A 14848-nucleotide genomic window follows, 5' to 3' on the forward strand; every position below is an offset into this window, starting at 1 on the left:
AATACAAATTAAAATAAAGCTGTATTAACCAAGTGAATATAACGTGCCTTTTCTAATTCAGCTTTTAACAAAAAGCTAATAAAATACAGTATAGCTATAGTTTTTCAAATCAACATAAAGCTATACTAATCGAAATTGTGTGGCATTGGTGTAAGAGTGGACAGACCAGTGGAACACAATAGAAAGTCCAGAAACAGAGCTCCACATATGCAATTAATTGGTTTTAACAGAGGTGCCGAAGTTGCTCTGTAGGGAAAGGGCAGTGTGATGTAATAAATATATACTTGGTCTCTGCCCCTGGTTCCTGACACAGAGCTCTTAAATCTCTTGGAATTTCCTGAGTATAGGAGCATCTTTTGTTGTCATGAGGCAACTCTGGACGAGCTCATGGATGGGGGCTGGTCACCAGAAAGACCATGCCAGCGTTAGATGCCAAAGTTTTAGCCCCACCACTATCCTCTGGGAGAGGGACTGAAGATTGTTCATCAAAGATGACTGTATGATGAAACTTCCATAAAAGTCTAAATTATGGGATTCAGAGAGCTCCCAGGTCAGTGAATACATGCATGTGAGAGGGGTACTCTGATCCCACACGGGCAGAAGCTCCGTTGAAGCCCCTTCTGGGCTGTATCCCTTGTATCTCCTCATCTGGCTGTTGAGCTATATCCTTTAGAATGTCCTCTATAATAAGTCCATCAACATAACTATTTCGCTGGGCTTTGTGAGCCATTTTATCAAATTATTGAACCTGAGGGGGTCATGGGAACGCCTGTTTGTAGCCACGTGGGATAGAAGTGTTTAAGTATGGGGACCCTGTGGGCCTACTACTTACAATTGGTGTCTGAACTGGGGGCAATCTTGTGGGATGGGGCCCTCAACCTCTGGGGCCTGCAGTAACTCCAGGTAGTTCCTGTGAGAACTGAATTAAATTGTACGTAGCCCACCTGGCGTCCACAGAGAACTGGAAATTACTTGGTATGGAAAATCCACACATCTGGTGTCAGAAGTGTTGTGTGTAGGGAAAGTTTTTCTTTAGGAAGTCTACTCAATAAACTGCTGGAATAACTGGATATCTGAATGATCATCATCATCAGAAATGAGAAATCTGACCTGTATCTTTCACCATACAGAAAAATTAATTTGAGATAGATCATAGAGCTGTACGTAAAAGCTGAAACTATCAAGCTTCCGAAAAGGAAACGAAACTATCTTTGTGTCTTTTGGGTTGCAGGACCCCAAAAGTGAAGACCATAAAAGGAAAAAAATGGATAAAAGTTATGAAAAAATAAATAGGCAAGAGTCTTTGAACAACTACTTCATAAGAGAAGACATATGAATGATCCATATACTCAAGGAGAGATGTTTGATATCACTAGTCATCAGGGAAATGCAAATTAAAACCATAAGAATACTGGAAGAATGGCGAAAATTAATAAAACCAACCTTACCAAGTGTAGGCAACGATGTGAAGCAATGCAAACTCTCCTACACTGTCAGTGGTAATAAGGTGGTACCATCACTGCAAAATAGTCTGGCAGCTTCTTATTACCTTAAGACTCCTGAGTTTCCAATGCAAGGGGCACAGATTCAATCCCTGGTTAGAAAGTAAGATTCCACATGCCACACGAGTGGCCAAAAAACAAGTTTTTAAAAAACGAGACATGCTTATTACCGTTTTTTATTATGGTAGAGGGCAGAATCCTAAGCAGTGGGAGTAGCTCATGTGAACATTCTGAGTGAGTGTTCTGGGCCTTTCCTGGTGAGTAGGCGGAAGATCAACTCTGATCATTTTCCTTATTAATACATAAAGTATTGATTAATTAATTAGAGAATGAACGATAAAGAATTATAAAGTGAAGAAGAAAATGTTAGTCACTCAGCTGTGTCTGACTCTTTGTGACCCTGTGGGCTACAGGCCTGTCCATGGAATTCTCCGGGCAATAATACTGGAGTGGGTTGCCATTCCCTTCTCCAGGGGATCTTCCTGACCTGATCTTCCTTCCTGATCACAGGGAAAGGCCCAGAACAACACTCACTCAGCTGTTCACATGAGTTATTCCCACTTACTAGGATTCTGCCCTTTTCCATAATAAAAAAGAATAATAAACATGTCTCACCTTTTTAACTTTTTTTTTTTTTTTTTCCGGTCACACCCGGGATTGAACCGGGTCTCCTGCATTGCAGGCACATTCTTTACCGTCTGAGCCACCAAGGAAGAGAATGAATGATAAAGAATGATAAAGTGCCCACGGCCCCTGCATTGGAAGCTCAGAGTCTTAACCACTGGACCGCTAGGGAAGTCCCACGTGTCTCAATTTCATAATGACAGTTTTAAAATGCAATTAAGGTTGGCAAACATAAGTAGATCACTTAAAAATTGGTAAAATGTTTTAAACTCCATTTTTGGAAAGAATGAGTTTTATAGGTGAATACTACATTCCTAGTCGAATTTCATTCATTATCAAAAGCTTCAGAGATAAATCTTATAACACCAATTTAAAAAATACTGAAAATACCCTTCAATTTACTGATATTGGCTGGAAAGTATGTTTCCAATCCTCCACCACCAAAAGCTCTTCTCCAGAGACCTCCCGTAGGTGATTTGGAAACTGGTGGGGCTGTATTAATACTTTATGTATTAATTATTAATCCTTATTAATACATAAAGTCCTACACACACACACCACAGACCCCGACCACATAAGTGTAGCTCTAGCCATCCCCCCCCTGCCCAGGTATTGCCCAAGAGAGAAGAATGCAGATGCCTGCAAAATTGCTTATTTAAGAATGTTCATAACAGCTCTATTCATAATAACCAAAGTGAAAGTGAAGTTGCTCAGTCATGTCCGACTCTTTGCGACCCCATGGACGGTAGCCTACCAGGTTCCTCTGTCCATGGGATTTTCGGGGCAAGAACACTGGAGTGGGTTGCCATTTCTTTCTCCAGGAGATCTTCCCGACCCAGGGATTGAACTCAGGTCTCCCACATTGTGGGCAGACACTTAACCATCTGAGCCACCAGGGAAGTCAGGCTCAAACACCCAAGTGCCTTCAACAGGCACATAAGAAACAAATGGAGGGGCTGAGCACAGCGGGACGGGGCGCCTCCCGGGTTCCAGGGTTCCAGGGAGGCAGTGCAGGCTCTCTTGAGCCCTTTTGTGCTTCCTCGTATCAGCGCCTCCCGGGTTCCCGGGTTCCAGGGAGGCGGTGCAGGCTCTCTTGAGCCCTTTTGTGCTTCCTCGTATCAGCATTTTGTGGAAAGTGTTTTGAGTTTCCACAGATCAGATCAGATCAGATCAGTCGCTCAGTCGTGTCCGACTCTGTTTGACCCCATGAATCGCAGCACGCCAGGCCTCCCTGTCCATCACCAACTCCCGGAGTTCACTCAGACTCACGTCCATCAAGTCAGTGATGCCATCCAGCCATCTCTTCCTCTGGCGTCCCCTTCTCCTCCTGCCCCCAATCCCTCCCTGCATCAGAGTCTTTTCCAATGAGTCAACTCTTCGCATGAGGTGGCCAAAGTACTGGAGTTTCAGCTTCAGCATCATTCCTTCCAAAGAAATCCCAGGGCTGATCTCCTTCAGAATGGACTGGTTGGATCTCCTTGCAGTCCAAGGGACTCTCAAGACTCTTCTCCAACACCACAGTTCAAAAGCATCAATTCTTTGCGGTCCAAGGGACTCTCAAGAGTCTTCTCCAACACCACAGTTCAAAAGCATCAATTCTTTGGCGCTCAGCCTTCTTCACAGTCCAACTCTCACATCCATACATGACCACAGGAAAAACCATAGCCTTGACTAAACAAACTTTTGTTGGCAAAGTAATGTCTCTGCATTTGAATATGCTATCTAGGTTGGTCAAAACTTTCCTTCCAAGGAGTAAGTGTCTTTTAATTTCATGGCTGCAGTCACCATCTGCAGTGATTTTGGAGCCCAGAAAAATAAAGTCTGACACTGTTTCCACCGTTTCCCCATCTATTTCCCATGAAGTGATGGGACCAGATGCCATGATCTTCGTTTTCTGAATGTTGAGCTTTAAGCCAACTTTTTCACTCTCCTCTTTCATCAAGAGGCTTTTTAGTTCCTCTTCACTTTCTGCCATAAGGGTGGTGTCATCTGCATATCTGAGGTTATTGATATTTCTCCCAGCAATCTTGATTCCAGCTTGTGTTTCTTCCAGTCCAGCGTTTCTCATGATGTACTCTGCATGTAAGTTAAATAAACAGGGTAACGATATACAGCCTTGACGTACTCCTTTTCCTGTTTGGAACCAGTCTGTTGTTCCATGTCCAGTTCTAACTGTTGTTTCCTAACCTGCATACAGATTTCTTAAGAGGCAGGTCAGGTGGTCTGGTATTCCCATCTCTTTCGGAATTTTCCACAGTTTATTGTGATCCACACAAAGGCTTTGGCATGGTCAGTAAAGCAGAAATAGATGTTTTTCTGGAACTCTCTTGCTTTTTCCATGATCCAGCAGATGTTGGCAATTTGATCTCTGGTTCCTCTTCCTTTTCTAAAACCAGCTTGAACATCAGGAAGTTCACAGTTCACGTATTGCTGAAGCCTGGCTTGGAGAATTTTGAGCATTACTTTACTAGTGTGTGAGATGAGTGCAATTGTGCGGTAGTTTGAGCATTCTTTGGCATTGCCTTTCTTTGGGACTGGAATGAAAACTGACCTTTTCCAGTCCTGTGGCCACTGCTGAGTTTTCCAAATTTGCTAGCATATTGAGTGCAGCTCTTTCACAGCATCATCTTTCAGGATTTGGAATAGCTCAACTGGAATTCTATCACCTCCACTAGCTTTGTTCATAATGATGCTTTCTAAGGCCCACTTGACTTCACATTCCAGGATGTCTGGCTCTAGGTCAGTGATCACACCATCGTGATTATCTGGGTCGTGAAGATCTTTTTTGTACAGTTCTTCTGTGTATTCTTGCCATCTCTTCTTAATATCTTCTGCTTCTGTTAGGTCCATACCATTTCTGTCCTTTATTGAGCCCATCTTTGCATGAAATGTTCCTTTGGTATCTCTGATTTTCTTGAAGAGATCCCTAGTCTTTCCCATTCTGTTGTGTTCCTCTATTTCTTTGCATTGATCGCTGAAGAAGGCTTTCTTATCTCTTCTTGCTATTCTTTGGAACTCTGCATTCAGATTTATATCTTTCCTTTTCTCCTTTGCTTTTCGCTTCTCTTCTTTTCACAGCTATTTGTAAGGCCTCTCCCGACAGCCATTTTGCTTTTTTGCATTTCTTTTCCATGGGGATGGTCTTGATCCCTGTCTCCTGTACAATGTCACGAACCTCATTCTATAGTGCATCAGGCACTCTATATATCAGATCTAGGCCCTTCAATCTATTTCTCACTTCCACTGTATAATCATAAGGGATTTGATTTAGGTCATACCTGAATGGTCTCGTGGTTTTTCCCTACTTTCTTCAATTTAAGTCTGAATTTGGCAGTAAGGAGTTCATGGTCTGAGCCACACGGTTGTTCAAATAGAGCAAAGCTGGAAGTGTGGTGTCTTCAGACCTGGACATTCCAGGTGCAGGAATTTACAAGTTACCAGCACAGTTGTGCTTGGTTGATTCCTGCAGGGTTCAAAATGGAAATTCACATAGTTCTGTAATGTACATCAGTGGCAGCCGGCTGAATATACTAGGACACCCACACATTAAAGAAATGAAGGGGAGGTGAAGAGCAAGCGAGAACCGAGTTCTGCATAGTTGTTTCCAAGGGGCAGCAAGGGAAAAGGGTTAACCATGTTGTTTCTGGTCAGAAAGATAATCAGCACCGCGAAAGCCCCCGCGGCCATTGGTCCCTACAGTCAGGCTGTGTTAGTCGACAGGACCATTTACATTTCAGGACAACTAGGCATGGACCCTGCAAGTGGACAGCTTGTGCCAGGAGGGGTGGCAGAAGAGGCTAAACAGGCTCTTACAAACATAAGTGAAATTCTGAAAGCAGCAGGCTGTGACTTCACGAATGTAGTAAAAGCAACTGTTTTGCTGACTGACATAAATGACTTCAGTACTGTCAACAATGTCTACAAACAATATTTCCAGAGTAGTTTTCCTGCGAGAGCTGCTTACCAGGTTGCTGCTTTGCCCAAACGAGGCCGTGTTGAGATTGAAGCAATAGCTGTGCAAGGACCTCTCACGACAGCATCACTCTAAGTGGGCCAAGTGTTATTTAGTCTGGAAATTTAATAGTATTTTTAAACTAATGGCTTAATCCTTGTTGGAAAGTGTAAGATTGAAATATCTAGAAATATGGAAATACCATATAATAAGGGAAACATGAATTGAAGATTAATGATGAATCTAGTTACTAATGTTACAAATTATACTTCTGTAACACTTGTATTGCTGGATGTGGGAAAACAGACATGCCTTACTGAGTTAACTCAGAAGAATAAAAGTAGAGAAATAACATAGGAAAGATGAGCACACCTAATTCAACTAAACCCTATTAATTTAATGATGTGAAGTATTTTATTATGTCAGATATGTGATTTTTGCTTGAATAAAATTAAAGCATTTAAATTTGAATGGCAGAGATAAAGGAGAAGAAACTGGACCAAATTTTATATAGATAATATTTTTCTAGTGGAAACAGCATGCAGATTTTCCTTGGTGTGATTCCATTTACTGATTTTTTTTAACAGTTTAATGTATGCATTAAATTACATTACCTAAATAAAAGTGAAGAAACCATGAAAAAAAAAAAAAAAGAAATGAAGGGGTGACTCTGCCCAGGTGTGGTAATGGGGATGTGTGTGCCCCATAAGGCTGATCTACCACCTACTCACCAGGAAAGGCCCAGAACAACACTCACTCAGCTGCTCACGTGAGCTACTTCCGCTTATTAGGATTCTGCCCTTTTCCCTAATAAAAAAGAATAATAAACATGTCTCACTTTTTTTTAACTTTTTTTTGCCGCACTGCACGGCATGTGGGATCTTAGTTTACCAACCAGGGATTGAACCCACGACCCCTACATTGGGAGCTCAGAGTCTTAACCACTGGACCACTAGAGAAGTCCCACGTGTCTCACTAATGTAATTGCAATTTAAAATTACATTTTCATTAGAGCACTTAAAAGTTGGTAAATGTTTTAAACTCCATCTGACTTTTGGAAACTGAATTTTATAGGTGAAAAATAAACACATTCCTAGTTGAATTGCATTCTTTAAAAAAATGAGAGCTTCAGAGATAAATCTTATAATACCAATTAAAAAAAAAAATTCTGAAAATACCCTTAAACTTATTGATATTAACTGGACCTGAAAGTGCGTTTCTAATCCTCCTCCACCAAAATCTCTTCTCCAAAGACCTCCCTTAGGTGATTTGGAAACTGGGGGAGGCATGATCACTCTGTACGCCTGGGGGCAGAAAGCGGGTCTGTGGGTGTGTCCCTATGTAATTCTTCACACATATCATAGAAACCATCACATACTTGGCTATGTGTACACTACTTACCTCCTGGATTATGGCAATGGGCCCGGAAAGGCAGCCCTCAGAAGGTGCCCCCTATGCCTCTGTGTTCTAAGGCATATTTACCTAAGTTTGAGAAGAACACCAGGGATGGCCTGGAAGAAGGAGATGAAGGTATGAGGCGCATGCCCCTTGTAGTGACCAGTGTCCCAGGGCCAGCCAGGTCAGTTGCCTTAGCGTCATCTCCAGTCAAGGATGTTAGCGTCCCCCAAAACAGAAACATGGAAATGTGCAAAACACAGCAGGACAGAAAATTCAATAGCTAAAGGCTGTTTCTGATAAAGGAGCTTCCGTTGCCTGGACTCGGGCCCCAGCTCCAGCCCCACTCCACCTGGGCTGTAGCTTCTCAGTGTTTGTCTAAGCATCCCTGGTCCTCTCATTGCCTGAGCTCTAAACCTCTGGGGAAATTTTGATTCATGGGTTACTCATCACCCATTCATGCATTCATTTTTTCATTCATTCATTCACTAGCTTGTCCACTCATCAAACATTCCTCATGCTGGGCCCAGTGCTGGATGCCCTGGCCCACAGGGAGCAAAGGGGACACAGGCCCTGCCTTCATCGGCCAGGAAAGGGAGGCAGCCTTGATTCAGCACTCCTCACCTGGACCAGCAACCCAAACTTCCTCACACATAGCTCCTTCCCCGGGTTCCCCTCCCCTCACATGCTAACCAAGCCACCTGAATGGAAGACCCAGCTCCCATGGCGTCTCCATCAGCCACCCCAGCCCCCTGCCACACAGTGAGAACTGCTCCTCCCTTGGACCTGCTTTGTACCCACCTGGTTTCCATCTCACAGTCTGAGACAGTCATTATGCACATTATCCCAACAGGACTCTGAGCTTTGAGGTGGAGCTCCTGATTAGTGCTGGCCTGATGCAGAGTAAGTTTGGGCAAGTGACATAATGAGCGAATGATTATATTCCAATCAGTTACTGTCCACTGGCCCAGGCGGAAAACTTCTCTGAGCCTATGGATTGAAACACGGAGGACCAAGATGAAAACCTTGCCTCATCCTGCTGGCCCTGGGTTAGGGATAAGAAATTGAGAGGAAGCAGGCAGCAGCAGCAGGCAGTCAGAACATGAGCACAGAAGCTGATGCAACTCTTCTGTAGAGAATTCTGATGGCAAAAATCAAAGTTAAACATGTCAATTCAACATCAATGCAGAGCTACATCCACAGGAGACACTGTGCTTCATTTAGGAAATAAAAAGATGCGACACAAACCCTGGCTCTAACAAATCAAATACCACAATTGTTAAAAGTGGGCGAAGAAGATTTCTTGTGTTGGATAGTGAGCTACAGAGAAGTAAGGAGGGGCTGGAGGAAACCACGTGTTTCCGGACAAGAGCTGAAAACATCAGTATGAACTCATTTCAACCTTCACATGACACAGCAAAAGGGCCTGAATAAATTCATTTTCCTGTGGTGGAACTCCTTACTCATTCACCACTAAATCACTGGATGTGGTATATGATTATTTCATTACATAGTCACGAAGCTCAGTACTTGTAGGGCCAATAAGAAATGTATTTGAGTTGAACTTGTAGTTGCCTTAAATTCAGATTAACTTCGTATACTTTTAAAGAATTACCCATCATATCAAAATTGAAACAGAAGGAAGTATCTTACTGGAAAGAAGGAAAAAAGGGGAAAAAAAACTAAAAGAAAAAGTCTGGCAGAAACTTCAAAATATCAAAAAGTATACCACAATGGCGGAGAAGGCAATGGCACCCCACTCCAGTACTCTTGCCTGGAAAATCCCATGGATGGAGGAGCCTGGAGGGCTACAGTCCATGGGGTTGCTAAGAGTCGGATACGACTGAGTGACTTCACTTTCACTTTTCACTTTCATGCAATGGAGGAGGAAATGGCAACCCACTCCAGTGTTCTTGCCTGGAGAATCCCAGGGATGGGGAAGCCTGGTGGGCTTCCATCTGTGGGGTCACACAGAGTTGGACATGACTGAAGCAACTTAGCAGCGGCAGCAGCAGCATACCACGATGGAAACTAAAAACTGTAATGATAAAAATCATGGAAGAATCATGATAGCCAAGAAAATATGGGTAATAAAAATGACAAAACAGATGAAAGGTATTATGAGAGTCAGAATATTTCTTAACAGGAAGAAAAAAAAAAAAAAACAAGGGAAAAAAAAAAAGCAGAAGGAAGATGATGGTAACAGAAAGGAAAACCACAACCCTCTAGTCAGCAGGACACACCAGGTGGCCCCACCCACTGATTATATACTTCATTGATCACTGTGATGCTTCACTCAATAATTCCCTAAACTCTGTTTAATGAAAAATCCGTTTTTTTCAAAATTGTAATCCCATTTACAAAGAATCAAGGTACAATGGACGAAAAAGATGCTTCTTGAAACATTTTGAAAGAGTTATTTCTTAACAGGAAATCTGTTACATGATATTGGCTAGCCTATTCCAAGACTAAACATTGCCTGTATTGTTTTGCATTACAGTTTTCAACAAGACAGATATCACTTACATCAGACTTTCATTTTAGTGAATATCTTTAGAACCATCAAAACTCATGGACTGCGCACAGCATATAAGCATGCGTATTTGAATACTGTGTCTGACTCTGCAACCCCATGAACTGCAGCTAGCCAGGCTCCTCTGTCCATGGAATTTTCCAGGCAAGAGTACTGGAGTGGGTTGCCATTTCTTCCTCTAGGAGATCTTCCCCACCCAGGGGTCAAACCCTCCTCTCCTGTTGTCTCCTGGATTGGCAGGCAGAGTATCACTGAGTCCCCTGGGAAGTCCATGTTTGGCCACACAGGAATCACATGAACAGAGTAGGCTCCTTCCACAAGGAGGGCAGAAACACACCTGATCCAATTTAGATGAGTAAAGCAAACATGGAAAGCGCTTTCCATTTCTTCCTGATCTGACATGAAATACAGATCATGGAATACATGACACAAAGCTCCTAACAAGCCACTGTGAGGCCACTCCAGACACAGGATAGGTTTGGCCAAATCTGAGGGCAACCCTAAAAGAATAGTAACATTACCAAAGGAATGCAAGGCTAACAACCTTTTCCAAACTACTACTAAGAGCAAAATTTGATTAACCCCGCTCAAAAGTGAATTATCTGTTTATCCTGTACAAACAGTATTACCAAATCATTCCCATATGAAGGAGTAATTAAGGTCTGCATTTTAAAAATTGGAAAAAAAAAATGAGGCGTTAGGCAATTAACTAGAGAAAAGCTTTGTGCTTTGCTTGGTTTGTGATATTAATCAGCTGTGTATAATTGACTTTTCTTATTATAATCAACATTCACCTTCGTATCTAATTTCGCATTCTTGTTAAAAAGGGAGCTCCAAACAGCACTAACTGGAGACCCCACCCATCCTGGGCCCTGCGGGGAGCGGGACACCTGGAGTCCGATCCGGAGCGCGCAGGGTCGAAACGGCCAGGGCCTCTGTCAGCGTGGCCCCGCGGAGGAGCAGCTCCAGAGGGCACGCTGTCTAACGTGCGGCCCTCAGGGTACCCTTACCCACGCCGCAAGGTGCGAAACGCACACATCCCACTGGGGAGCGCGGGAGCGCGGACGTCGCACGCAGACGTCCTCAGGACACGTGACTGCCAGTCCACGTGACCGCGCCCACATGACTGCTGGAGCCGCCGTGAGGTAGAAACCCGGTTCTGCCGAGACCGGGCGAGTTCCCGGCTGACTCCGCGGGCGGGCGGACGTCGTCAGCCGCTTCAGTCGCCGACAAGTGGAGCGGGTGCCGGGCTTGGCCGTGAGCCCAGGGTCCCGGGTCGACAGAGCTTTAGGCCGAAAGCGAGGCGGCCTCCTCCCGAGCGGGAACGGAGAGCTCCTTCGCTTTGCTCCTCCGCTCTCACTTCTCGGGTGTGGTGAGGAAATGCACAGGCGCTGTCTCACCTTTCTAGGGCACTGCCTCTGGGCGCTGAGGTACTGAAAAGAGAAATCCTTTCCCAAGAGCAGAATCCTGTCACTGTAAAGCCCCCTGGTTTGCCGGGAGCGGTGTTGTGTAGAGTGTGGTGAAGACAGTGGGGGTCCCGAAGGAAAAGCAGATTAAGTCCAGGTGCGGACTTAGGGTCTGTTCCGACGTGGCCTAGCTCTCAGGTGGCTGGCTGCCCGCTCTATCGGCAAGCGATATTGGAATGGAGGCTTGGTCACTATAACTTGTACGTGAGGGTCAGCCAAGGCAAGCTTGGTGGGAGACTGCATGTTGTCTCCTTCCCTGTCGCCACAGCCAGTTCAGTCTGACGGTGAAACATCAGCAGGATGGCTGAAAAGAGTCTGACAGACATCTGCAGACTAGCTAGGCAACCTAGGTCAGCCTTTCCCACAGTAGAGCCCTTTGGAAGAGGTTTCGCGTGGAACATGAATCTTCTCAAATTCTGCGCCCATTCGGAGCAGTCCCTCCGCACACGTCATCAGAAAGCTCTTTGACCCGAATCCTCCAATCTGGTTTTGTCTAAGCCCTGCCCCCGGCATTGATGAGATGTGCGGCCCAGAGGCGTTGCCTTTGTCTTCTCCCAGTGGCTACCTTTTTCCCTCCGGATGTACCTATGTAGTTAGGTTTATCAGGCTCAAACAATATCCTAGACATCTTGGGCGTGATATCCCTTTGGAGGCTAAAAAATGATACAAATGAACTTATTTACAAGGCAGACACAGACTCATAGACATAGAATGAATGAATAAATTTATGAGAATGAATTTATGGTTACCAGAGGAGAAGGGACGGGGGAGGGATATATAGGGAGTTAGGGATTGACATGTATGTGAAGTAAAGTCGCTCAGTCGTGTCCGACTCTTTGTGACCCCATGGACACCAGGCTCCTCCATCCATGGGATTTTCTAGGCAAGAGTACTGGAGTGGGCTGCCTTTTCCTTGTCCAGGGAACTTCCCGACCCAGGGATCGAACCCAGGTCTCCCGCATTGTAGACAGACGCTTTACCATCTGAACCACCAGGGAAACATGTATACACTGCTATATTTAAAAGGAATAACCAACAAGGACCTACTACTGTTTAGCTCAGGAACTCTGCTCGGTATTATGTAACAACCTAAATGAGAAAAGAATTTGGAAAAATAGATACATGACTATGTATAAAAGAATCACTTTGAGGTATACCTGAAACTAGCACTATACTCTAACATAAAATAAGAAGTTAAAAAAAAAAAAAGTTCCAGTCCTTTGATTGGTGTGGTGTTCAGAGTCTGGTCATAGAATTCCAGTAGTTTCAGTCTCTGTATTTCTTTTTCCTGATGATTCTGTTGGTGTGAGAAAGGAGACAGCTTACTATCTGCAACAGTAAGCTTCATGGACAGTTTTTACATGAAAAGTTTCAACACAAATTCAAAGATTCCCCCCCCCCTCCCAAAGGATTTATATTCAGGATATACTTGGGAGAACAATTTTTACCTCTTGGAAATGCAAAGTTATTTTAAATGTTTTCCTTCGAATTAGAAAGCTGAACAGCAAGATTTTGTAACACTTGAAGCAGTTTCATATGAAAGAAACAGTTTCCTTGGCTATGGGGGAAGAAGTAGGTCCAGAAGAAACTGGATTAAAAGGAAAGTTAATGACAATTGGACAGATTAGGAATCTTTCAAATGATGGAGAGAAATGCTGCTTTTGCTTTTTTCCGAGATCCAGCCAGCATCACTGCAATAGAGATCCTGCTACCATTGTCCAAGGACACTCTGGGTAAAGATTGTGCTGCTTGACTTTTACTAAACAGCAGAAAGGACAGAAATTTCTCTGGGTAAGCAGTTGAGAGAGGGAGAGCAAAAATCCACTTTATTCATAAATGGACACTGGCAAGAGGGTCCTTCTCCAAGTCCGGTTTTGTCTGCTGATCTGTGCCCAGGGAAGCTTGGGGTAGTCAGAGACAGACTCAGGAAAGGAGTACATTACAGCAGAGTGGCGCAGCGGGAGCGTGCTGGGCCCATAACCCAGAGGTCGATGGATCGAAACCATCCTCTGCTATGAGCTCACATTTTTGCCTGCTCTATAGCTTTTGGGTCCCCAGCTGTGGGACTAGGTTGGGCTGTGGACCCTGGTGTCCAGGAGTGGCAGCTAGTTCTATGGCGTCACCATCAGCGCTCTGGACTCTGAATCCAGAGATGTCAAAATCTTAGTGGGAACTGTGTACCCCTCTTGTCCCATCCCAGGGGCACTTAGGCCAAGAGTGACCTGCAAGGGGACATAATGGCATATGGTTCTATGGTGTAATGGTTAGCACTCTGGACTTTGAATCCAGCGATCCGAGTTCAAATCTCGGTAGAACCTGTTTTGCCTGTGGCCATTTTTGTCTTCCCCTCTTGTGTCCCAGGCAGTGGGACACGGGGACATGATCTGGCCCAGGACAGGCAGCAACTCTGAGCCCCTGGTCCATCTGATCGCCAGTGCTCCCCTTCCCCCAGAAGCCACATTAGGAATGTCTTTGTTCTTTTTAATGTCCTCCCTGCCCAGTTTTTTTTTTTTTTTAAAGGAGACCAGGGGAGTTCCCCAGCAGTCCAGCTGCTGGGACTCTGCATTTTCACTGCCAAGGGCCCAGGTTTGATTCCCTGGTTAGCGAACTAGGATCCCACAGGTTGTGCCGTGTGGCCAAAAAAATAAAAAGTAAAATAAAAAAGAGACCAAAGGAGCGAATACTCTTGTCCTGAGATGGCTCATCATGCACTCTAATCTCTAGAATCCCACGTCAGGACAATTACTTAACCTTCTCCACTGACGAGCTTTCAGCGCAGGCTGTTTACTCTTCGTACACACACATAAAAGGGTCCTTTCAGGTACTGCCCACTGGGCACCTGGGTGGCTACTGTCATACAGAAGAACATCATGCCTCAAATTTTTCATGCAACGTGTAAGAAACGTCTATATAGATCTGATTTAAAAGCAAGTCTTTACAAGGAGACAGGAAGATAGTTTTTCCTTGAATAAATCCAAGTTTTCTGCAGCTTCAGTGTAGCTTTAGAAATACTAGTGCTGTGTCTCATACAATTCACTACTTGCATGACTCACTAAGAGTAACTACCCTTCACCCTTACAACTGTGCTTACAAGTTCTTTCATCAAGGTTTTGGAAACGTCCACGTAAAACTAATGTGGAACACTTCTTACAGGGACATGGGAAAGAAAATACTGTTTTTCTGTTAAAAAGCCAGGCTTTTCACAGCTTCGTAAGTAGTAGCCTTCAATGAGTGCCTGGTTCTTTATCCAATACCGTACACCTATGACTCAAAAACACCAAAGACCCCCCCCAAAAAAAATCCCCAAACACATGATTTATCCTTATTCAGAAAGTCCAGGGGCCTTTGCTCAAATTTGATGCCATGTCCCTGAACA

At 44.2% G+C, this 14848-nt stretch overlaps 2 non-coding genes and 1 pseudogene across 2 annotated transcripts; all 3 read left to right on the forward strand.

Annotated features, from left to right (window-relative positions):
- The first annotated feature begins 5719 nt into the window (after nucleotides 1–5719).
- LOC109574466 (2-iminobutanoate/2-iminopropanoate deaminase pseudogene) lies at nucleotides 5720–6704 on the forward strand (annotated as a pseudogene).
- Nucleotides 6705–13415: 6711 nt separating this feature from the next.
- Nucleotides 13416–13487, forward strand: TRNAM-CAU (transfer RNA methionine (anticodon CAU)). The gene has a single exon. It is a non-coding gene; the product is annotated as a tRNA-Met (tRNA).
- Nucleotides 13488–13718: 231 nt separating this feature from the next.
- TRNAQ-UUG (transfer RNA glutamine (anticodon UUG)) lies at nucleotides 13719–13790 on the forward strand. The gene has a single exon. It is a non-coding gene; the product is annotated as a tRNA-Gln (tRNA).
- The last annotated feature ends 1058 nt before the right edge of the window (nucleotides 13791–14848 follow it).

This window comes from Bos indicus, chromosome 19 (assembly GCF_029378745.1).
Source record: "Bos indicus isolate NIAB-ARS_2022 breed Sahiwal x Tharparkar chromosome 19, NIAB-ARS_B.indTharparkar_mat_pri_1.0, whole genome shotgun sequence".
NCBI lineage: Eukaryota > Metazoa > Chordata > Mammalia > Artiodactyla > Bovidae > Bos > Bos indicus.